At 33.1% G+C, this 24,926-nt stretch overlaps 1 protein-coding gene across 1 annotated transcript in view; it reads left to right on the forward strand.

Annotated features, from left to right (window-relative positions):
- Positions 1-24,926, forward strand: part of pont (RuvB-like helicase pontin) — a 223,399-nt gene that overhangs the window by 142,289 nt on the left and 56,184 nt on the right. Inside the window, exon 4 of the mRNA XM_035358769.2 lies at positions 20,614-20,723. The gene's annotated coding sequence lies outside the window, so the exon portion shown is untranslated. The remainder of the gene's footprint in view (positions 1-20,613; positions 20,724-24,926) is intronic.

Here is a 24,926-nt window from a genome sequence, read left to right on the forward strand (position 1 = left end):
ATAAATAAATAAAGAGAAACCCTTTTTTATTCGCAATGCGTGAGACTTTATCGGAAATTCTGAAAATTTGCTCAATATAAAATTATTTTGCGATATTGCTGTTTAATTGAATTTTATGGTTTACTTACGAAGAACATGATATTTAATAAGCAAAGGTAACGGATAAAACGTTAAAAAACGGGCCTTTGGGAGTAATATAAAATCTGAGAGCTTTCAGATTTTTTTTTCCATTCTATAATATTTTTTTTTAAATCTGTGATTGCCAATGAGCTATTGATTTGAATTTTCCAGTGGAATGCAACGCTGCAATAAATTTCATTTTTACCACTTCTGGCTAATCTTCAACCCACAGCTTTGATATTTTTTTCAGTCATGTACAATATTTGAACTGATTAATCGTCGAATGTTTCTACGCAGATATAAAACTATGCCTCTTGACAGTGAAATTAATAGATCAGGAGAAAGAATACTAGCCCGCTGAATGGCGAATTTAGGTGTTGTCAAAGACATAAAATCCTAAGGAATGAAATAAAAAATTACCATTTGGATGTTTTATGTGTTTATTATTAATTATTCTTAAAAATTTTACTCGACTAAAGCGATTCGATGTTACAGACTAGAAAAAAGAAAGATTTTCCCACTTTCTTCTGACTTCTAGACTCTCAGATAAATATCAATTTAACTCTTTTCCCTAAACTTTCCCAAGTACAGTTAAAATAGTTGAAAAAAAAAAAAAAAAAAAAAACAATTTTTACAATTAAAATTAGAGTTTCTACGCAAAAACAAGCAATTCGGTCAGAGGGTAAGAAGGCAGATTTCTCGGTCAAAACTGAAAGTTTACTTTTCATCCCCCACGGCAAAAAGACACTGAAGGTGCAGAAACTGACATAATTCACTGTTCTACTGAGTTTCAAATGTGAACAAATGGCAGTACACTAGCTTAAATCGCCACTTAAAGTTTTAAATTCTTAACAATTCTACAATTATTACATGCAGTTTAACTAAAGGCATAAAAACACATAATTCAATCACTTTTAAAGTAAAAAATGCACACTTTACCTACATATAAGAATAAAAAAACTCAGCTCACCGAGCCAGGTAACTAGAGTCTGAATATTTTTTTTTTTTAAAGTTCTTTAAAGTTTTTGAATTGGTGTATTTCTTGTTTAAAAGTTTTGGTTTTAACAAATTTTTAAGTTTTTTGTTACATTTATAGGATTATTTGAAATTTACTAACTATGAATTTCAATTTTTGGTCTTTGTGAAAAATTAGCTCTAAATTTCTTAATTTATATATATATTGTTTCACAAGAAAATAGTAAAGTTAAATTAAAATTTAAATAATTCTCTTGCGCCATTGCTGCAAGGAATGAAATTTGAATTTAACAAATATTCTCTAGTATAAAGCAAATATAAAATTCTCTATTCGTACAAAGCAAAAAATTTAAAATTTAATTAAGAAATTTTAATTGCAAAGAAATAAAAATAAAAATAATTATTATTGCTGCGAACTAATTTACAATAGAAATAACAAATTTAATTTTTTGGAATAATATATTTTTTCATGGTTTTAGATAAGTGCAATTAATTTAGATATGCTCTTAGAATTTAAATAATATTGTAAATTAGTTCGCAGCAATAATAATTATTTTTATTTTTATTTTTGAAATTAAAATTTCTTAATTAAATTTTAAATTTTAATTTTATATTTGCTTTATGCGAATAGGGAATATTTGTTCAATTTATATATATATATATATAATTTATTAGAAAAGGTTATTCGTATATTATCTCAAAGGAACAGAAATTCAATTAAGACCATGAATTATAAGAAAAAAATTTAGTCAGTACTTTAATTAGCATTATCTAGACCTTTACCTATATGTATGATTGGTGCAGCCGATTGCAACGAAGAAGGGAGGTGCACAACTACCTGTTATAGCTGTCCCATATACAAAATTTCAATGTTCTATGACTAGTCGTTCTTGAGTTACTCGAGATACATACATGCGCACAGACGCCAGGAAACGTACGTATAGATGTAGGTACGTAAGAAATTGTACGTACGAAAATGTGTTCTGAATCCAATTTAAATCCATTTTACAATGTTTTCTGGCAAGAACAGTCCTATATTCTGTTCGTACGTACAGATGTCACTCAAAAACATTCTTTAATATGGTTTCGAGAGCAGTTTAAATGGACATTTTTGTTGAAATATGACACCCGAATTTTTTTGCGATTACAGTACTTCCTTTACTTCGTACAAGGATGTAAAAAGAAGATAATTTTATACAAAATAAGAAATATAACTTTTACAAATTCTTGCTTATTAGGAAAATTTTGTCCTCGTTATAAAAAATAAAATACTAAAGATTTGATTCCTGTACTACAAAAATGAACGAGATATTTTCGATAAAAATCGAAAATAATTTTCAGAAGCCGTATAAAAGTTGAAGAAAGAAATCTTTGCACTATGTAACTAAAAATAATACATTAATTGTAAATTAATTGTTGGCAAATTCTTTCAGCAGATATGTAAAATGTCGTGAAACTGTAAATTAAAGACATCAGTACAAAGGGTGTTTACGCGTTTTTCGAACAACTTCGATAAAGAATAATAATAATAAGTAATAATAAAAAATTTAAAAAAAACAGTAGGCTTTCAGAGTATGTTACGCCCAAAGGGTTGCTTTTTACCGTTTTGTGCGTTACGCAATGTTTATTACACAATCTCGCTCGCTGGAGATAAAAAAAAAGGTTTCCTTTCCCCGTACAGTGAGTGTTGCCATTGCTCGCTTTGAAATCTTTGAGTTTGTTAATCAAAACTTCGTTAAAGTTTTACATAATATGAAATTGATAATAAAACAAATTCCAAATTTTAGGCTTCCAAATATCCATATTCGAGTGAAGGACTGCGTTATTCAAAAGTTGATGTCTCTAGGTGCCGTTGTTTTTTCACCGTTCGAGACACACGCGTACATTCATGCAGACTCTTCATTATTTAATTTCTTTAAATATAATGCAGGGCAGTAATATTTGGTGGCAACATTCTGAAAAGTGAAACGCAGTTTTATAGTGGACGACGCAAAATGCCGAAAACGAAATTAATAGCCCTTCTTTGAAAATTGCTCCTTTAGGCTAAAAATTTGAAGACAAAATTATATTGCCTTTATTATTAACTTAGATATAAGCATTATCAGTAATCTGTCGTAATTTTTAAGAGGTGTCGCTGTAACTTTGAAAAAAGAACACCCTCCCTCAAAAAAAAAAAAAAAAAAAAAATGGATATTTTAGACAAAAGAAACAAACAAAAACAAAAAAAAAAAAAAGTAATCCTAGCAATATAAAAGCATTTAAAGATACCAAACCGCGACAAAACAATTTCTCGGTAAGCGAAAGAAGAGCTTTTTTCACTTGAAAGTAACATACGAAAATTGTTATCATAAATTAGAACGGCTCGTGTTGGTCGACTAGTGCAGCGACACCCAGTTATTACGCAAGGAGTTGCAATCCTTGCAGCTCTTCTTCGGGAATACACGTTTAAGCCGCCTTTCTTGCAAGTAACGGCACGTTTGCCTCGAGACTAACGAGGAAACGGCTGCCTTGCCCTTGAATTCAAAAGCTTTTCGGACGTCGCAATTGCATCTTGTTTGACGCAACTCTTGTCATCAAGATCGGAGTTTAGATCTCCGCTTGTGCACGCTTTTCGGTTCCCCAATTAACAACAACCGTTCGTTACGTTATTAAACTTGGAGAAGAATGGCGTTTGTTCACGCTCATATTTGTCCTTTAACTGAAATAAGTATGAGCAACCAAATTCTTATTCTGAGAATTAGCCCATTTTTCGGAATAAATATGAAAAATAAAATTATTTTTCTGAAAATCAGAAAAACTATGCTTCAAAGTTTTTTTTTTTTTTTTTTTCCCTTTTCTTTTCTTTGTTGTAGCATTTCAGTTTGAAATAAAGCGGAGCGGAAGTTTCCCATCTTTCTTCTCCTCCCTCACCACCACTACCTTTTTTTTTGGGGGGGGGGATGCATGTTGTTTTTAAGTTTATCGCTGGACAAATGGACAAACCTAAAAAACAAATAATAAATGAATAAGTGCTTATCAGAAGTGTAAAATGAGGGGAAAAGTGATTAAAAAAACTGAAAATTAGAACATATTTTAGTAAGGGCCGAAAGAAATCAAAGAGCGTTTTCATAGAGTAGAAAGAAAGTAAACAGCAGAAGATAAAAAATAATTACTGTTTAACGCGATCAACAGAAAACAAATAGAAAAACAAGCAGAAACTGCACAGATAAAAACGGCAGATCCTCTTTCTCTAAAGTTTCGCTTGTTGAACCAATTTTCTACAGAAATACATGCGTTGTCTGTCGCCCATCCTCAAACTAAACTTATTTTTCTTTTAACAGAACTCTTGTTTTCAGTGTAAGCAGTCAATAAAAGTTTTTAAAGTGTGTCGTTCTAGTTCCTTCTTTATTGAAACAGCAAACGGATGTTTTCCGGTGCTGGACAAGATTCGCAAACAGCTGAAACTTATTTTCGTCATCATCTGATTTCAATTTAGTAAAAGTTTTCTAAACATAGGAAAATAGATCTTACATTAAAATCATTTCAACAAATAAGGAATTAAATAGAATGACACCCTTTACCTTTTTTTTTTTTTTTTTTTTTTTTTTTTTAACTATACTTACTTTGAAAACAAGAATGCTGTTATAAATGAGAGGATTATTCGGATTAAGCAAAGCACGCAATAACAATCTAAGGAAAGAGATGCTTTGGAGGACATTTTTAGGGAAAATGTGTGGCATTTACATTACACATACAGGAAAACCTCAAAAACTCTCCTACAGCCAAACAGTTCGCCAAGATTTGAACCGGGTCGAACTACCAGTGTTCAGCGATTGTTTCGTTCGGTCGCTGATGGACTGTTAAGTGATAAGAAAAACGCAGTTAACTTAAAGGTGACCAATAATCAATCCTGGCGCATAAATAATGCTATAGAAAACTGTTCCCAAGTCGGTATGGTGGCTGATTTTTGTACTGATGGGCTTGTGATTCCGAAGAGGAAATTCCGGAGATGGCATGGACGTTTGTAAGCGTAAAGTGTCTGTGCGCCAAAGGGGTATTCAAAATACATGATGAGCCGAAACCATCTCGAGGAATTGGTATTAGGGAAGAAGGCTGGGAATCCCTCGGACTGTATTCTCTCTCGTTCATTTATTACGTTTAGTCCTTCAAAATGACCCCATGTAAAACTGGCTGATGATATGAGAAATAAGATGCATAATTTAAGATGTCTACAGTTATATTCCTAGAAAATGTTAAATATATAAGCGAATTGCCAAGTGTAGTTGGATAGTTACTGGGCACTATATTGACATTAAAATGATGTTTTATAAAATAAAATGGCTTTCATTTCGTATAAAATACAACAGACACTACCCGAACACACGGACTGTCTACCAGACGACCTTGCCACTCACATGCGGTCGCGCATGCGCACGGAGCTTTGACTTCGCCAAAATTTGGTTATTTTTAACGCGTTTCTATGTGTATACACATTGTCCAATTTTGATTTTCTTTCTTTTTTTTGGGGGGGAGGGGTATGTGTGTGTTTTCTAATATGCTGTTTCGTTCATCTAACGATGTATTTAGATTGATAGTAACATTTGAAGTTTCGAAGATATAAGCATTCGGGCACACCTAAAATAGCTCGTTAATTTTTGGTTTCCCATCAGACCGTTACGGAGGAACGTTAAACATTAAAACGTTCTACATTAAAAATATTTAAGATCTTTTCCTGTTATAGCAAGACACGCGCCAAACAATTTTTCTAGAAATATTTAAACGTCAGTCGAATATTTCTAAATACCTGATACACACTTTCGTTGTCAGCTCGTTTTGACTATGATAAAAGATCTCTAAATAAAGCAAATATATCGCTTAGGAGAGTTATGCCAATGAAAAAAGAAGGAAACAGAATAACACACGTTAAAAATTTCTTGTTTAGCATTTGCTTTGAAAAGAAAAATGCTATAAGAGAAGGGAAAAAAAAATTAAGTGGCAGCCAATAGGGAACGTTGACACATACATCTTTCTGTAGAAATAGTGATTCGTGCGTGTTTTCTTCCAAGGCTTTTTTTTTTTTTTTTTTATGTTATGAAACTTTGGGCTGTTCAGACGAGATTTGAATACTGCAAGATAACCTGCAGTGGGTATTCACACTTTAATTTGCTCTAATTTTCAAGATGTTTATGAAAATCAGCCAAGGATAAGAATTTACAATGTTAATATTATCATTCGATAGTAAACAGCTCAGACACTCCTTCAAACAAGATAATAAGCATCTGCGTCTTGCATTGTTGCAATCTCAGTTCTGTGAACATTTTTGAATCTGATATTGCAATTCTTGTGTGATAAGAGTGAAGCGATAATTTTGCACACATTTGTTTTTACGTCGAGAAAGTGCAAGCAGTTGTCACAGTTCCCTCTGCTATTTTTCTTTTCATGCAACTGATTATAATTTCAGAATTAGTAAACCTTCGAGGGTGTTTCAAACAGTAGTAGTATATAAATAATTCAGTGACAGCTACAAAAAACAAGTTATTTTTTAAGCAAATTCTAAAGCCCGTAATTAGGCATAAAAAGTAACCAAAAAAAATTGTAGACGAAAAAGCATTAAATATGGATTCTTCCTATACCATAACATAACACGCGCCGAAAAATTATCTGCAGAAAGTTTGGTTTGGTTTGGCTTATTTAGTGATTGCAAAGTACGTAGGAGCTATCTGCCTGAGGAGAGGATGCCTTCGTGGAGGACTTTCTAAGGGAACCGGCTCGCATACATTTTACACATGGGAAAACCACGGAAATGCCCATATATATGCCGACATTTCATGTCACCCATCGTTAAATTAAATGTGCTATTCTCATCACGTACAGCAGTGTTCCGGAGTAACGGTGCATCCAGGAATACAATGTAAGTGCAGATAGACGTGGACGCGACACTAAAATTTCACCTTTGGTCGTACAGGTATAGTCCCGCCATACCAACTACGCATTTCCTCCCCATTTTTGAGCAAGAACAGCTCGGGGGCGGTCCGCATGTCTTCCGTTCCTCTTTCCCTATCATCAGTCTGTCGAAAAGACTTTCGGATCGCCGTGTGTTTTGAGTGTCCCTTGCCGTACAGACACTATACTCTTATAAGCATCCATGGCTTCTTCGGGATTCGAACCCGTGCCCATCAGTACGGCAGTCAGCGTCACTAATCACAATACCGGCTGGGCATCCGTGCAAATAATACATATATAGGAATGGGGCACCCTGTATTTACCAACAGGTGATCGAAGTGTTGTCACCGTCTACTAGTTATCCAGATACACTAGAGCCCAACAGAACCCTGAGCGTTCCCATACTTCACCGAACCCTACAGAGTTATTCAACTCATCGCGCACCTAATGCCTCACCAGCACCAGCGGCACCTGAGATTCCTTCTGTTTGTTCGGTTTGCTTTATTAAAGTGTAAATAAAATTTACATAAATATATTAGTTCTTTGCTTAACATAACATGACAGTTGGTTGAATTTGTTACGTACGGTTACATTATATTTAATTATGATTTCAATAATTATAATTTTGATATTCGCTACGTAGTTAAACTGTAGAGACAATAGGTTATTTTAAGCAGGAAATGTGAAAAATGTGCAATGTCCTCGCCGGAACTCGAATCTGGACCTCTCGAAATACGCGGCGAGTTTCCTACCGTTACACCATCGCTATTTACAAAGCTACCCAAAATCCTACAGAGCGTCATCATCCGCATAGACGGCATGTCCGTATTTCTGCACATACTCAGTCATCGCCACACATCCCAATAGCTACAGAAATCCAAAGATTTAAGGAAGCATCAGCATCGTAACATTACGCTATCCTGAATGAAAGCGCATGCTGGGGTGAGTGTCAACGAAACTGCTGGCAGATTAGCTAAAAATGGCAACATCAGGAAGGATTCGTTATCCAAAATCAGCACTTTTGGCCACGTCATATTTGAAGAAATAGCTGAAACGCAAGGCACAAATCAAATGACAAACAGAGTGGGATGAATGTGAATAAGGCTACCGCACTCACTACCACATCATACTAGTAGACGACAACACAACATCACTTTCCCACAATTAACAATATTTATTAAAGGACACGGTTAGTTTCCCAGAATTGTGATAGATAAGGCATCAGTAACACCGACTTCTGTGCCTGTCTGCTACTTGTCAGAGAATGGTAATCCCTAGTAACATCAATACACAAACCTACTACAAATCTATGATAAAAAGCTTCATCTTGCATCGAGGATGACCAAGATTATGAACACGTTTGCAAAACCCTGTGCCGACCTATGCCTCGTTATTATAATAATTTTTTATTTTATTTTATTTTCAAGTAGGAAGAGGACTTAGAGCCAGAATTTAATACTCGCTAAATTTGTTTCTAGAAATTTAGCTTTCTGTATAACAGCTATAACTGGATGCCCCATAAAGTACGTTCGTAAAATTCTGTAAAGTTTGCAAAAGGTTTGTTTTGTAAAATTTTGCCTTTGTGAAGTGTAATGTTTATTATTGTAAAGTGTATGTTCTGCTGTAAAGTATTTAAATAGTTAATGTTAGTAGAAGTATAAATAAAATGGTTTTATTCCCCGTGCAGTGCAGCGCGTGACGACTATTAAAAGAAAGCTAAGCCGGAAAATTAAAAATACAAGAGCATGTGCATATAATATTTAATAAATAAATATCTCTTTTTGATTTCGAGAAATTGCTAGAACAATCTCGCGCCTGATTTAAAAAGCTTATAAAAAGGGAGGAAAACCTCTCAATTCGGTTAATTGGTTGTTTTAAGAGTTTGTTTAGAAAACTGCTCTTGTTGACTGTAGCGAATTCGCGGAATAGCTTTCTCTAGCTGTTTTGAATTAAGTTCTGTCTGAACGTTTGAGTAGTTAAAAGATAACTACTGTGAGATATTGTAATACTGTACGAATATCTGAGGAAATTTAAGCATTTTGTTTTGTTTGTTGTGATAATAATAAATTTTGTTCATTTTTCATCAGACTTGTGCATTCAGTTCATAACGAACCCGTACGCACGCAACAATAACTCACCACATTATATATGTATTCCCTAACGGTAGATGCGCGAGAATGCGTGATAATATCATCTATCCTCTTGGTAGGATGAAGTAAGTATTATCAACAAAAATGTTTTTAAAGTGTGTCATATTATGTTATTTTATTTCATTCTTTGTTTATCGAAATGAGTAACCTAAGACACATACTTTTTAAATTAAAAAAAAAACTTTCACCATAAAGCAGAGAATGTCGCCTTGATCCATCTTACGCTTATGTTTAAATCATAAAACTTCACAACGTCATTTTCAGCTCCATAGAAAATGCAGATTTCTAGCAATTCCTTTTAAGATGAGATTTTACATCAAGGAACAGAAAACGATCTACAGGACCTAATTCTACTGTTCTTCATCATCATTTCGCTATCATTTACAATTTTTTTTTTTTTTTTTTTTTTTTTTTGCAATAAGCTACTTCAGATATTTTCATGAAGAAAATTTTATTGTTTCTCCATTGTTCAGTTTTTGAATCTCTAACTATAAACTGCTATCCAAAATGAAACAAAATATCCCGTTTAAACTTCTTTTCGCTAAAAGACGATTTTGAAAGCAGCTAAGCTGTGTGAGTAGTCATTGCTGTTACTTATTGTTAGACAACTTTGCTGTATTAATTTGGGAAATCAAGATTTAAAGCTTTGCAAACATACTATGAATTCTTCCAACTTTGCATGTCGATATCATTGCAAATTTAATTATCATTCTTTGACGTCAGAGCGAAAGTAAATATCAGTCGTCATGACGTTTCCTTGGACGAAAATTGCTTATTTGCAAATAAAATTGAAGAGCGAAGGAGAAAAAGCGGAGTGCGTTTGGTAAAAAGACGCAAAAGATGTACCTTTTATTCTCTTCACGAGAAAAGACTTTAGATGGCTTAAACACCTTATTATTTGAACATAATCAAGAGAGGAAGTCATTCCTGAACGCATTCCGAGTGAATTAAATTTGCTGCTATGGAATGTAGTAACATATCCTTGATCGATGATGATGCTTACCTCAGCACAAAGGGGGCGGAGCTACAATTTTGTTTATCAAGTTTCAAAAGATGAAACTTTAAATCTTCATTGATCTCGTGTGCTACAGTTCACGATTTTATTGATTGTTGGAGCTCTAATACTTTAAATTAGCGTTAAGTATGTACTGTTGAGTGCGCACGAATTTGTAATAGACTGAATGCACAAGCGCGATAATACGTTAATAAAATTTATTTTTATCAAAAATATTTCAGAATTCTAGAATTTTCCATAGAAATATTTGTACAAGTGTTCACAGTATCCCACATTATAATCCATAAATACACTTCAAACTACTAAGAAAGTTAAACACAACGCAATGTAAAGCGCATCTAAAGGAAAAGCTAACTCGGATTTACCTCAATTCACGCGGAACTACTGCTCGCAACAGCAATAACTAAGCAACTAAATTCAAGACACTTTCTCTCCGGGCTTTTACAGTCTTCAACCGGCCTCCGAGATATTTCTAGTATTTTCTGTTTCTCGAAATTACTGGAAAGCAATAATTGAGTGTGGAATTTCGGTTACAGCTAGTACAGCGGTCAGTTACATTTATTCAATTTCAATACATGGTGACAGGACAGAGGATACATGGTGACTGGCCAGGACAGGGTGATACAGCTACCGGTCCAAAATTTCGCCAAATAATCACCAAATTTGGCTACTTTTGGCAATTTGTCGCCACATTTGGTGACAAAATAAGTCGCCAAACCGTTGCTAGCTTGGTAATATCTTTCCAAATTACCGAGATACCCATTTACTCAATGTTAAATGCTACTTGGCCCTGTATTCTCAGTTCTATGGCATAGCTTTCTTTTAAAATTGGTTTCGCGTTACATTACACAGAAAAATACAACAATTTCGCATGTAATTGCACTAAAATCATCTATCTGTGCCCAAAATTCGTAACAGTCCTTATTTGTCCAAAGGGGCTTTGTCCTTGAGGGTCTATTGTTTTCGTTTTGCGATTTTGTGTCGAATCACTCTGAATGTCCGTTTCACTTTTCAGATTGTTGCCACCAAGTATTACCGCCCTATATTATATCTGAAGAAATTAAATAATGAAAAATCTGCATAATTGTATGTGTGTTTCTCGCACTGTAATAAAACAACGGTGCCTAGAGCCATCGAATTTTGAATGACGTAATCCTACTGTGAATATGGGCAAAGGCAACACACGAAATGTTAAAATAAAACGTAATTTAAAATGTGAAACCATTCAGATTTTCTTTTTATTTGTTTTTATGTCGATAAATTTTTCTACACGCTCAGCTCTCGATTATACGTGGTGCGGATTGACCGTGTGTTGTTTAAAGAGTACGTTAGATTTATTTATTGTAGAACAGAAGAAAAATTATTATCACAAACCACTAGCATCAAATAAAACTTTTCTATTTCCAAGTATAGCATGCTGGTGATATAATATGATATATTTTAATGTGATCGGAAAGACAAAAAGGAAAAACAAAGTTAGTGAGCTATTAGTATTGATAGCTAGATTCTGTCATAATTATTTGGGAAATATATGGGAATCAACCAGGGTTTCATGCTGATCGTTGACATCGGCCCCTTTATTAACCCAGCTAATCGGTAACTGATTGTATGTTTTGTATTCTTTTGCTAAACATTATTATATAACTATTTTTTAGTTATATATAACTGTGATTTTCAGGAGATAGGTTTTACATTTTTGTTTGTACACTTGTTTCTTGTACTTAATTGCTTATTTTATTAACTGGAAATTTTATGTATATGATCTTTTGTAGTTTTCTGATAGTTAGATAAAGATAAATATATCGTAATCTTTCCAACTTGTTGAAGAATTTGGTGAAAGTTGGCATCTGACCGAACACCTTCAAAGTATCTCTAATTTTCGTCACATATATAATATGTTTAAGTATTCTATGCATTCGATGCCTATGCAATTAACACAATTAACAGAAAATAAAATGTGTTTAAATATGCTGTGTACACGATACCTATACAGTTAACAGAATTAACTGAAAATGAAAGGAAAAAACGTTCTGGTAATATTGTCTGCTCTATGCGCGTTATAAAAGGAGACTGGAATGCTGAGCGTGACGGAAAACAAATTCACCACAAAACAGTCGGACTGTTTAATTTTAGGCTTATGGAAAGAGCTTTCAGATTTTAGTGCAAGTTTTTTTTTTTAATTTACTTTAGTACGTATCTTTACTTTTCATTACGTATTTTTTATTCTTCCTTACTCACGAATTTTCTGATTCCACTGCATGAATATATAATCATTTTAGGACTAGTGTTACAAAATGTACTCCTGTTTAGTAAAAGATTTTCTAGACGTAATTTTAAGCGATATCCGAACTACTTTATCTTGATATTTTAAATAAATTCATAATCTTATGCCCAAGAAACTGACAGTTTTCAAGAAAATTTGAAGATTTAAATAGACTGCTAGTTGGTAGCTTAAAAATAGCAAAAATTGAAAAGAACTAGTCTAGAGACCCTTTTTTAGCATAAAAAATAAATTAACATTCATTAAATTCTCCATAGTTAAAAAATAGTGTTACGAATATTGTACTTAGATAGGTAATTTCAGTAGAATTATAAGTAAAATTGTTGTATCTTTCTGTGTAAGGTAGCGCGCGACAAATTTTAAGACAAAGCTATGCCGGAAAAGTAAGAACACAGGGCAGGAGAATTTAACATCAAGTAAATGGTTATCTCGGTAGTTCGGCAATAAATCGCCAAAAGTCGCCAAATTTGGCGACATTTTCTCCAGTCCCTGTATTACCGTAATATGTATTGAAATTGAATAAATGTAAGTGACCACTACGTGAGCTGTAACCATAATTCCACACTCTTTCCGGTAATTTCGAGAAGCAAAAAGTACTAGAAATAACTCGGCGGCCGGTTGAAAACTATAAGGACGGAGAGAAGCATCTCAGTTAGTTTCTTAGTTATTGTTCTTGCGAGCTAAAGTTCCGCGTGAACTGAGGTAAATCCGAGTTAACTTTCTCTTTAGATGCGCTTTGCATTGCGTTGTGTTTAACGTTCTTAACAGTTTGAAGTGTATTTACGGATTATACTGTGTGATACCTAGAACACTAGTACGAATATTTCCGTGGAAAATTACAGAGTTCTGAAATATTGCTTTTGATAAAAATAAATTTTATTAATGTATTATCATCAATGTCTTAATAATAAGAATTTGGTACGCACGCAACAATAACTTATTAAAGGAAATTCAGAAAGGCCAAGAGCTAAACCGAACTAATACAGCTGCAGTCTTTGATTTCATATTCCGGATCTGTAAAGTTCTTTTTATTTTACAGCTTATTTGAAATTCTGTTTTGAAATTTAGACATTTAAGAACTCCCACGCACTATTCACTTATATATCAATGCCTGTTGCAGGTTTTCTTGTTTGAAAATTTCAGACTAGACTGAATATTTGATTGTTCATTCTTTTTATTCTTTCTTCTATATGCGTCTGTAATGTCAAGGCCGTAAAGGTATTTTTAGATTATTGAGACATAAATACTAAAGTTGATTTCGATATCTGAATTACTTCTTTATTTTTTGGTCTTTTTAAAATGATTTTTCAGGGAATGCGTATTGCTGCACCATTAATGATAGCATAATGATGCTAACAATAAGTATGAAATACGATATCATATTTTTCATAGATGGGCTCGTAAGACGATGTGTTCTATACAAGCCAATTACTTTGAATGCTTTAGAATATTTACTTTTAATGTCTTGCTTTGCGTAAAACAGTCATTCTTTCCGTTTATAAAATCAAATATCTGATGGTAAAGAATTTATGAGAAAATTTTAAAATACTTCAAGGAAATTGTTATGCTGGCCATAAGTGAAAGATTTTGTTTAAATTGTTAACGAAATCTATTAAAATTAAGATCAAATTCACTATAAAAGTTTATGTTTATTCGAAAGAGAAACTCATCGTAATTGCTAGATTGACATGCAAGAAACAAAGTAAATAAATTAGTAAGAAACTTATGGCAACAAAGTTGTCAAAAATGTAACAAGAGTTTATTTATGAAACTGATGCACTCCATTTGGTTGAGTAAGTTACAGATTTTCTAATTTATCACGTAACTACAATTTGAGACGCAGTAAGATTTTAAAATTAGAAAATTTCAAGATAATAAAAATGTAGCTGCCTTCGAATTTTAGCCCACTGGGATTTTAAAGATAGAAAATCTTTTTAAAAAAACCTGAAAACCTGAAAGATTTATATTTTATTAGATAATAACACAAATTTCCAAATTTGGGCTCTAATATTTGGTGGCAACAATTTAAAAAGAGAAACGCCTTTTTATAGTAATTCGACGCAAAATGCTAAAACGAAATTAATAGCTTTTCTGGGCAAATTGCCGCTGTCGGCTAATAAAAATTGAAAATGATATTATAATAGGTATTGCAAAAGGAGAAGTTTTTTTATTTACTTGAATAGCTGCTAAAATTAAATATAGTAAGCTATCTTATTTATTGAGAATCTTTCTTCAGATATGTGATCATTTTGACTTCTACACTTTCAGAACTTGAATTCTCTTCACTGATGCATCAGAGCACTACATCCTCACCAAATACTTAATGAAATTTAAATAACAAATAATGCAACAAAAGGCCTTTTTGGTAATTTCTTAGATTCCATCGTTGGATAGTGGGAGATCTACAAATGAAATATTTACTTTGAATTTAAGCCGTGCTTTAAATTTACACCTTCGAAATCTAAATAAAAATGGCGGCTTAAATTCGAGGTATTATATTATTCGCTTCTTGAAGTAATTTATTTGAGAATTATCAAGTGGGTTTTATTAAAAAAAAAAAAAAAAAAAAAAAAAAAAAAACTGTGGTGTGCATCATGTAATTGGCATTTATGTATTAACGTAACCACCTTAGTAGAAGTCGCCAAGTTTTCCATATTTTTGCCAAACTCTGGCAACAATGTGCATAAATAGTCTTTCGGCAACGATAACAATTCCTTCAGTCAAACAATGCCGCCATTTCCGTATGCGTTCTTTTTTTGTTGCATTCCAAGTTCCAACAGTTTTTAAAAACAATTCGTGATATTTCTTGCCTTAAAACTTAGTTTTAAAATATAAGCTTGAGTAATTTGCCAGCAACGGAAAAAACTGCAAAAGAATAGAAAAAAAAAAAAAAAAAAAAAAAAAAAAAATTGCAGAAAGATTTGAAGAAGAATGCAAGCTTTGATTTTTCAAATGCATTCACGTAATCCTTATTTAATAGTTCAAATTTGTGTATGTTGTTTTTCGTATGGTGATAATGTTTACCGATTTACTATAAGTACCGAAATTTTTAAACAAAAGGCGCGGAAACCGCCAACTCACACACGATGAGTAACTGTTACCTTTTCATCTGTAAAAGGTGGTTGCTTTAATACGTAAAGAGGTTATCACATCTGGCGACAGTCCCTGCTAGACGAAACTTTTCTGAGAAACGAGATTCTTTTAGCACTGGTTTAAACGGGAGGATTCCTAAAAAAAAAAAAGAGCTTCGCCTGAAGTGAAGTCCCACCTAGCTACGGAAGCGATGTAGCGACTACGCGGGATTTAATCTGAGCGATAATCGATTACTGTTTGGCGTTCAAGTCTTTGTAGTAAATGAAATGGTAAACTAGCTTGCGAGGGTTTCCTGGAAATGGGCGGGTTCTGAGAATTGTCCCTTTCGACGTTAAGTCCTGCGTAACCGAAACATAATGTGATTGGAACCTAACTACCATCTAATTCACTAAACTTCTGAAAAATATTAAACTATTAAAAAAAATTCCTTTTAAAAAAATTTCGGTTAATGATTGCATGAAAACAAAATTAAGGTTTTGTTGACAATATAAATTTTCGAATTAAATAGTAATAATTTAATTCATACAAAACCGATCCCAACTTTGCACAGTTAAGAATAATTAAAAACAAACTGTGAAGAACCGGAAACTTTAGGTTTATATATATACATCACACTGTGGAGTGAATCAGGTGTTTCGAAGTGAAAAAGTTGAATAATCACTTATGTTCCCAACAGAATTCAAAGCATAAATCTGCCAGTTGCTAAGAGGACATAAGACACCTACGTCTCAAGAGCAAGCAAAGAGGGATTGCGGTAATTAATTCTTTACAAACATGATGTGATGAAAGTGATCTCATGCGCAGAACAATATCACATAACGGAGAAATAATCTTTAATATGTGTTGATGTGGCATTTGTTTGGACGTCTTGGGAACTGAGCAGCGATTTTAAAGTGAATATGAAATAGGTTTCGGAGGACGGAGGCATTTTGCGTCGAGTAGGTGTAAGCAGGTGTATGCCCCTTCTCCTCCACTATGCATAGTTGAATATAAGTCAATTTCATAGCCATACAAGGACAAGATGGCGATACAATGGAAACAGAGGCTGTAAGAAACATGTTGCAATACATGTTGCATAGAACATGCAACATTAATATAAAACATAAATATAAATATAGATTTAAATACATATAAAACATGAAGCATAAATCATAAAAATGAATAGAAAACATTGCACCAAAGCTAGACAAACAAATACTTATCAATTATATACAAAAAAAAAAAAAAATTCATGGTTCAATACAGTTTGTGCATTGCACAGTTACTCGGATTTCATCACTTGTGCTGGCACTGTGGCACTGAATCTACATACTCGCCCACATACAGATTTGATCATACTAGGTGAGACATGCAAGTTTTGCTCATAGGAATGCCTTGCTCAGTGAGCCTGACAGATGCCCTGTCCCTTGAGCAGTTACTGGATCCAGGACTTTGCAGATTTTCATTACTGCTGCCCGATTTGTAACCAAGATACGTTTGTATGCTGCTATGTTGTTTTGGTTGTTTGGAGGGGTCTTAGTTGCAAAAAGAGAGTAAAAGGACAACTGTACATGTGATGTTCAGAGTCGCCCTCTTGACCACAAACACAGACATCAGTCAGCATTGGAGATTACACGAAGGACGTCTTGTGTCATGGTTACATCCTTCTTGCTGCCAGAGGATAAATGCCGCATGGTGCAGGATTCGCTTATGGCGGGACGAGTGCGCTGATATGTGACATTGTCTTGCGTTAGTTTCGCACACCTCCTCTTTGACTAGATGATCAGCCGTTTCATTGCTACGAGTCCATTAAGTGCTTTTACCCACACGATTTGGATGTTGGTATGTAAGAAAATTAAGTTTTTGGAAGACAGGAAATGAAAAATTATTAATACCTTAACTTAGCCAGCCCGACTGGTACAATGGTTAACGATGCTAGTTGCCGTACCATTGGGCTCGGGTTCGAATCTCGAGGGTGACATGGATGTTTGTAAGCGTAAACTGTCTGTGCGGCTTCAGAACACTTAAAATACTGGGGAGCGACATGTCCTGTCGTGTGATATGGTAAAAGAGGAAGAAATCCTTGAATCCATCCCCCGATCTGCTTTCATTCAAAATTGGAGTAGAGCTACACAGGGACTATACTTATACGATAATGCTGAAATTCTGTTATCTCGTCCGTTAATTCTACCTGTACCTATATCCTCAACTAGATTCGAAACACGGATCTTCTAGTTTGCGAGCTAGATTTAACCACGAGATTACCCCTTATATGCTGTCTGGGATAAGATGGTGGTATCGAGGTGAGATACTGTTAAAATATGCTGTTAAAGTTTAACCTGGCTAACTGGGCTTTTGCCATAAGAGCACGCAAGGTGGTTTCAGAAAAAGTGCTGATATAGTAAATTAAAAAATATTTATAAGGATTCTCTCTCTCTTTTTTTTTTATTCTATCATTGTAACAGCTTATCGATTAGGGCGGCTTAAAACATTTGTAATAAAATGTCAGGGATTCGATAAGCAGCTGAGTTGATAAAATCATTTACAACGGTAGTTCCTTACTGACTCCGCGACTGAATTTGCTGGCTGCATAACTCCTCGTAATGTTGTACAGTCATTAGTATCACTTTTCGAACTATTGCCACCCAATATTATCGCCCTGTATTATATTTAAAGACATTAAATAATGAAGAATCTGCATAAATGTATGTATGTTTCTCGCATTGTGATAAAACAGCGTTACCTAGAGCCATTAAGTTTTGAATAACATAGTCCTCCACCCGAACATGGGCATCTGGAACCTCGAATTTTGAATATGTTTTATTATCTGCTTCATACTTCATAAAACTTTAACGAATTTTTGATTAACAAACTGAAGGATTTCGAAGCGAGCAGTGGCAACACTGTACGAAATAAAACATTTTTATCTGCAATGCGTAAGACTATCTATCGAAAGTTTAAAGATACGCTGTTTTAAAATATTTTGCAATTTTGCTGTTGAATCGAATTTTATAAAAAAAAATATATTGTAAAGCCATCTTAGTATGAAAACTGAACAATATGATGAACTGAAAAAAGACTTTAAAAATAAATAAATAAATAAATAAAAATAAAAAAAAATAAATAGTAATAATAGAGAATTGTATGCCAAACACTTAAGACTGCATCTGGAATTCTACTGTAAACTGCTATGCTTTTAAAACTTTTGTAATTTTTCTGTTGAACTGTATATATGGCGTATGGACGAAGAAAATTATGCTTAATGAAAAAGTTAAAAAGACCAAAAAAAAAAAAAGGGGGGAATAGTGGGAGGGAGTGTAACAGCAGATAGGTAGACTGCGAGCTCAGCGAAAGCGTAAAAAACCTTAACAAAACCTTTTGGGTGACCGTTTAAAATCTGAAACCTTTCGTTTATTTATTTATTTATTAATATTATAATGTGCATTTCGCCAGTTAGTGAAAGTAAATTAATTTAAGAATCAGATGTAAAAAGAAAGTTATCTAAAATGAAATGTAATAAGAAATCAAATTTTAAAATCTATTGCAATTTAGAATTGCAAAACAAACATAAGTTTCATAAATGTAAAGCAAAAAGGTCTTAATCAAAGGCAAAATGTATGACGGAATAGAAATTTTGTAACGATATGGTATGAATTTTTTAGAAGCGAAGATTAAATACAAAAGAATAAAAAAGCACTATATTCGCAATCTAACTCTCTTTTTAATGAAAGTTTGATAATCAGTTCAAAAGTTTCTATTCAATATATCATTACAAAACTATTAAGGCACCTAAAACGAAATAAAAAGATCTCTTTTGATTAACAAATGGGATTTTTCTTGCTAAACAGCAGGAAATCTTTCAACAGAGTTTTCAAACAATGCAGTCTTTTGTAAACCCAAACTAAATAAAACTGAACAGAAAAGAGCTTTTAGATAATACTCCATTTCTTTGTATCTGAACAATAATTCAGCTTAGTTAAATTTCCAAAAAAATTCAAGTTACTTTTGATAGACTTATTGCACGTATGTTAAGGAAATAATCAAAACTCTTAAATTGCCTCTGTGTTTTATTCTAGCGTCTGAAAGTGGTTTTCACACATTTCTAACAAACGATCGCCCATCGGGATAATTTTCCTGTCTTAAATAAAATTAAAACAAAAGACAGCTGTCATTTGTTACATAGCAAGACGCTTTTACTTTAAAATTAATGTTTTCTAAAACTTGCATTAAAATAAAATACACATATTAAATTTAGTTCAATTAAACAGCAATAATAACTTATAAATTCTTGCATAGAGATGTGAAAACTACGTTTAGAATGGCTTTTAAATATATGCGTCAATAATAAAAATATTCCCATTTTAAAAGCCTGTATTTGTTTTTGTAATTCATTTTAGTGTTAGAAGCATCTAACATTAATTTAATTTCTCCAATTTGCTGGCAGTTACGCAATGTTACCAAGGCATTTATAAATTACATGGATTCAAACGTATAGCTATTTCACGGAATATTTAAAAATCTTTAATTCATTTTCCATTCAGCTGGCAAATAGCCCTTTCTCAGATATGTTACTATAATTGGCCTAAGATCTTTAATTAACTTTTAAATTATAACAATAGTTGTTTTACAAACTATGTGTTATAAAAGCAATAAAAGCACTTTTTGATCCTTTGTAAATGTTAATTTTTTAAGATATGTAATTAGTATAATTTATAATACATACTACACTTAAATTATGAATATTTGCCTCATTATTATAATCAATAAAAGGGTTTCTTACGGTTCATATAATGTATTGCGATACATGATAATTATTTAAACAGCATCTAGTTCCTGAATTTTTTTTTTTTTTTTTTCTTCTTCTTTTGGTGGTTGTTGTTGTTTTACGTTAAAACGATATAAGTTGAAAAGTTTAAAAATATTATTGTGTCGGTGCATGAGTTTGTATCTTTTTGTCATGTGTTGGCAACATTGCGCTGACAAGAGTTCGTTGTCCATTATGTCGCAGTTATTTCTCAATTTGTAATTTTGTTTTTGCTAAAACACAGTGTATTCTAATGTTGAGTACATTTTTGCAGGTGGTATAAGCTGGAATGTCAAGTGAACAAAACTAAATATTTTCGGAACATTCTGCTCCTAAAGTGTAACCCAGGATCAAGTGCAGTAGAAGCGACGGAAACATTTTGTGGTATGTAAAAGATTAATTATTATGTTGCTAAAAATATGGAAAGGAAGTGATTCGTTCTGATTTAGAGAAAATAATTCGACTTATCTGATAATAATCCACGTTCAAGAAGAGGACAAATTTTGAAGAAGATTGCTTAAATTAGTATCTTCATGTGAATCCCCGTCATATAAATCGCGAAGTTGGCGGAACTTATGGAATGTAAATATACTAACATTATGCGCCACTTGCATTCGATGGATATCGTAAAGTGTGTGTGATTATGGCAAAGTCTCGAGGGCTGTGTGCCTAAGGGCATGTATGCCTTCGTGGAGGTCTTTCTATGGGAAACTGGCTCGTATACACGTTACACATGGGGAAAACCACGAAAACGTCCATGCAGCCAGCCCGTTCGCGGGATTCGAACCTCGGACCGAACTACCAGTGTTCAGCGACGTTACCGCTCGGCCGCTGGTGGGCTTACGGAAGTAGGAAAAAAGGTATAGAGCAGGGATGCACAACTTTTTTTGTCCCATGTACCCTTTTCGCGATAATCGATTACTAATAAACGATCATTCCTGATATCTATAATTCAAAAAATGCATGTACATCTTGCACAAACAAAAAAAAAGGGGGGTGGTGGCAGTTCTATATCTTTCGTTCCACTGGACCGATTGTGGAAAATTAACTTGCGTTTTCCACGGATATATGTATTAGATTTATGTAAAGCAGTGTTCCGCAACCTTTTCTCACCTGCGACGCACAAAAAATCTTTCTGGAATTTCGTGGCACACCAAAGAGTTCCGAGTTATCAAGGAAGTGCCGAAAAAATTCAAATGCTGACACACTTACAATCACACACACAACCACACAACAGTGAAATATATAAAAACATTTAAAATAGACATTATTAAGGAAAAAAAAATTGTCATTGTGTATTAAATACATGATAAAAATTGCAAAATGTCAAATACATGTATTTGATTGCGGCACACCTATATCCTACTCATGGCACACCGGTTGCGGAGCACTGATGTAAAGCATTGTTCTAACTTGGGTATTTTCACATAAAATCGAACTTTTTATGAAATAACATACCATCGTAAGTCGTCGTAAATAACAGTCGTAGAATCGAAAAAAATATTTCGATGTTTAATTAAAAAAAAACTCTAAATTTTGCAGATATGCTTAGAAATGTTTCTTTTAAGATCGTGGTAAAAATTTTATAGGTTACAACTCAAAATGTTTTTCGAAACATTTATAAAAATTATTTAAAAATACAAATTTTAAAGAATGGGCGAATTTTATTCGGAATGAACCTGAATTTGAAAATGTGAAATGGAGAATCAAATAAGTTTAATAAAAATCGAGATATTAATAAATATATACCAAATTCAATTAAGATGAAAGAGCTAAAATTTTGAGAGCTAATATTTTAAAAACTACTGGTTCGATTTTTGCAAAACTTGGTAATTTGGTATAATTTGAGTTGTAGAATCTAAATATGGGAAAAATATGGCATGTCGTTTCAGAAAAAGTCCGATTTTGCGTCAAAATACCTATGTTAGAACAATGCTATATATAAATCTAATATATACCCTAAGTCGAGCTTTCGAGACATGAAAAACGCAAACTGAATTTCGTCAATCGGCCCAGTAGAACGAGAGATATAGAACTGTCCCCCCCCTTTTTTGTGTGTGCAAGGTGTACATTTTTTTTTTAAAAATTCAGGTTATTTTTTAATGTGTTTCATAAATTAAACAAAAAAGTGTAGAAAAATGTTGACATATGCAAAAATTTGAATAAAAATAGTTTTACCGCTTTATGTGTTAACGTAACCACCATAGTAGAAGTCCAGGGCTTAATTTCTAAGATTAGAAATGCCGAAGCCCTATGGAAGACCGTCAGTAGAGAGAAACAAGAGTAAATAAATAAATAAAATGACTATTAAACTCCTTAATAATTTTAAAATTAAATAGTTAATTATTATCAAATTAATTAATAGCTGTTTAATTAATGTTTATAAATTGGTATTTAATCAGCAATTATTAGATAATTAATTAATTATAATTTAATTGATAACTATTAGATAATTAATTATTCTTTATTGAAATAAATAAAGATTAAAGTAATTAATTAATTAAAATTAAATAAAATGAAAAGAGATAAATTGAAATTTAATACGCGACTTTTAATATAATTTTAGTGTTAAAATAAAATTTTCGAGATAAAATTTCTACTGAAATTGTTATTTAACTACGTAACAAAAGTGCCGCAGCCTTGTTATTCAGGGCTCCAGTGCGTTCCGGCTAGAATTATAATTTATTACAAAAACTAAGAAGCACCGGAATTGAAATCCGGTGTGTTCCGGCCCAATTTAAGTTCTGATCGTAAAGGGTGGGGGGGGGGAGTTCTTTTATCATTACAAAAATTAAATATGCTTTAAGTATAGGTGATGAAAACTCCAGGGCGAAACAATGGGTGGAAACAAAAAATGAGGGGAACCTTGGTGAGAGAGAACGTTCTCTTTGACCGCGGCTCTCTGCTGATATAATTCAAGCAGATGGGTGTCAGGGGTAAATGAATCTTGAATCGGACTCCTAAATGTAAAGTTGTTGGTTACCCTTCCCCACCCCCAATTAGTGGATACTGTGGGAAAGACAATGTATAGGACATGCTTGAGCAGTTTGTCTCGGTATTTCCCTCTTATTGTACTCGCTGTCACTTAACGCACATTTAAGAACACACATTTTACTTCCTGCGAGAATAACTAACTGTAAGCATCGATAACAATACAATAGATACAGTGATACTAGATACGATGGCATGGCGAGAAATTTAGGCGTTCTAAACAAACTCCCTCAAATTTATTGCTTTTCTTAAAGGGAAAGGTTTCTGCATGCGAGTGAGGGAACTTTACTTGAACGTCTCATGTTCTCATGAGTTCGTATTTATAGGGAAATTATTAATATTGTTATTGCTTATTGTTAAACTAAAACGTTAGGAATTCTAATTTTTTTTCCCTTTAAAATGTGGTTCAGTTTACCGGAGTACCGGAGCTCATCTTATTTAGGGCTCCTGTGCGCTCCGGCTAAAACTGTAATTTATTTTAAAAATTGAGGAGCACCGGAACCGGGCACCGGTCAGCTCCGGCGCAATTTAAGCACTGAAAGTCGCCAGATATTTTGAATGGGCCAAGCTCTGGGAGCCATGCGCATAACTATTCTTCCGACAAAGATGCTTATAGCAATCGTTTCAGTCAAGCAACACAGCCATTTCCGTATGCGTTCTTTTTCGTTATATTCCACCTTCAACGGTTTTTAATTTACGGTAAAAGTTAAGTGAAATAAGACCAGACGTAAAGAAACTGATCTCTTTTAATTCACACTAATTTCGCCCAAATTTCACACTAAATTTTAGAATTAAAGTATTATAATTTAAATTTTGATAAGTAAAATAGTAACCAATTTTTAATCTAATATTTTTTCATGTGTTCATATTTAATACAAATAGCCAACAGGTTGTGCAAAGAGCAATATATATATAGTTTAATATTTCTATTGAAAACTAATTATTGTAAAATGTAATGGTGTACTAAAGTTTTTCAATGTTTATTTAAATGGTACGCGTTAGTCGAAGGTTGAGAACCGCTGGAGTAGAAGAATGAAAATCCTAAACCTTTTGTTAACAAGATTAAAAATGTATCTGCTTCGTAACGTAAAAGGCAATTTGTGAGGCACTGGCGCCCTCTATGAAGAGCGAGGGTGAAAACGCCAGCGAAATGCAGAGAAAAAAACAATAAAATAGATCGCGCGAAACTATTACAATTATTATATTGTATCTCAACACGGATAGCGCGGAATGCGCTAAATGATTTAAAAAAAAAAAACAAAAAAAACTGAAAGGTTTCAGATTTTAAATTACGTCCAAAGGGGCATTTGTTTAACGTTTTGTGTGTTACCTTAAATGAAATATCATGTTCTTCTCACTTACACCATAAAATTCAGCTCAAGAGCAGTATCTCAAAATAATTTTTAAATGAGCATACCTGTAGAATTTTCGATACACAGTTCCCCGCGCTGGAGATAAAATGATTCCCTTTTCCCGTAAAATGCTGCCATTGCTCGCTTTAAAATCGTTGAGTTTGTTAATAAAAAGTTCGTTAAAGTTTTACAAAATATGCAATCAATAATAAAATAAATTCCAAATTTGGGCCTAAAGATGCCC

This window comes from Stegodyphus dumicola, chromosome 1, assembly GCF_044657685.1.
Source record: "Stegodyphus dumicola isolate Sdum_Otavi_A_Nest chromosome 1, ASM4465768v1".
In the NCBI taxonomy this organism is placed as follows: domain Eukaryota; kingdom Metazoa; phylum Arthropoda; class Arachnida; order Araneae; family Eresidae; genus Stegodyphus; species Stegodyphus dumicola.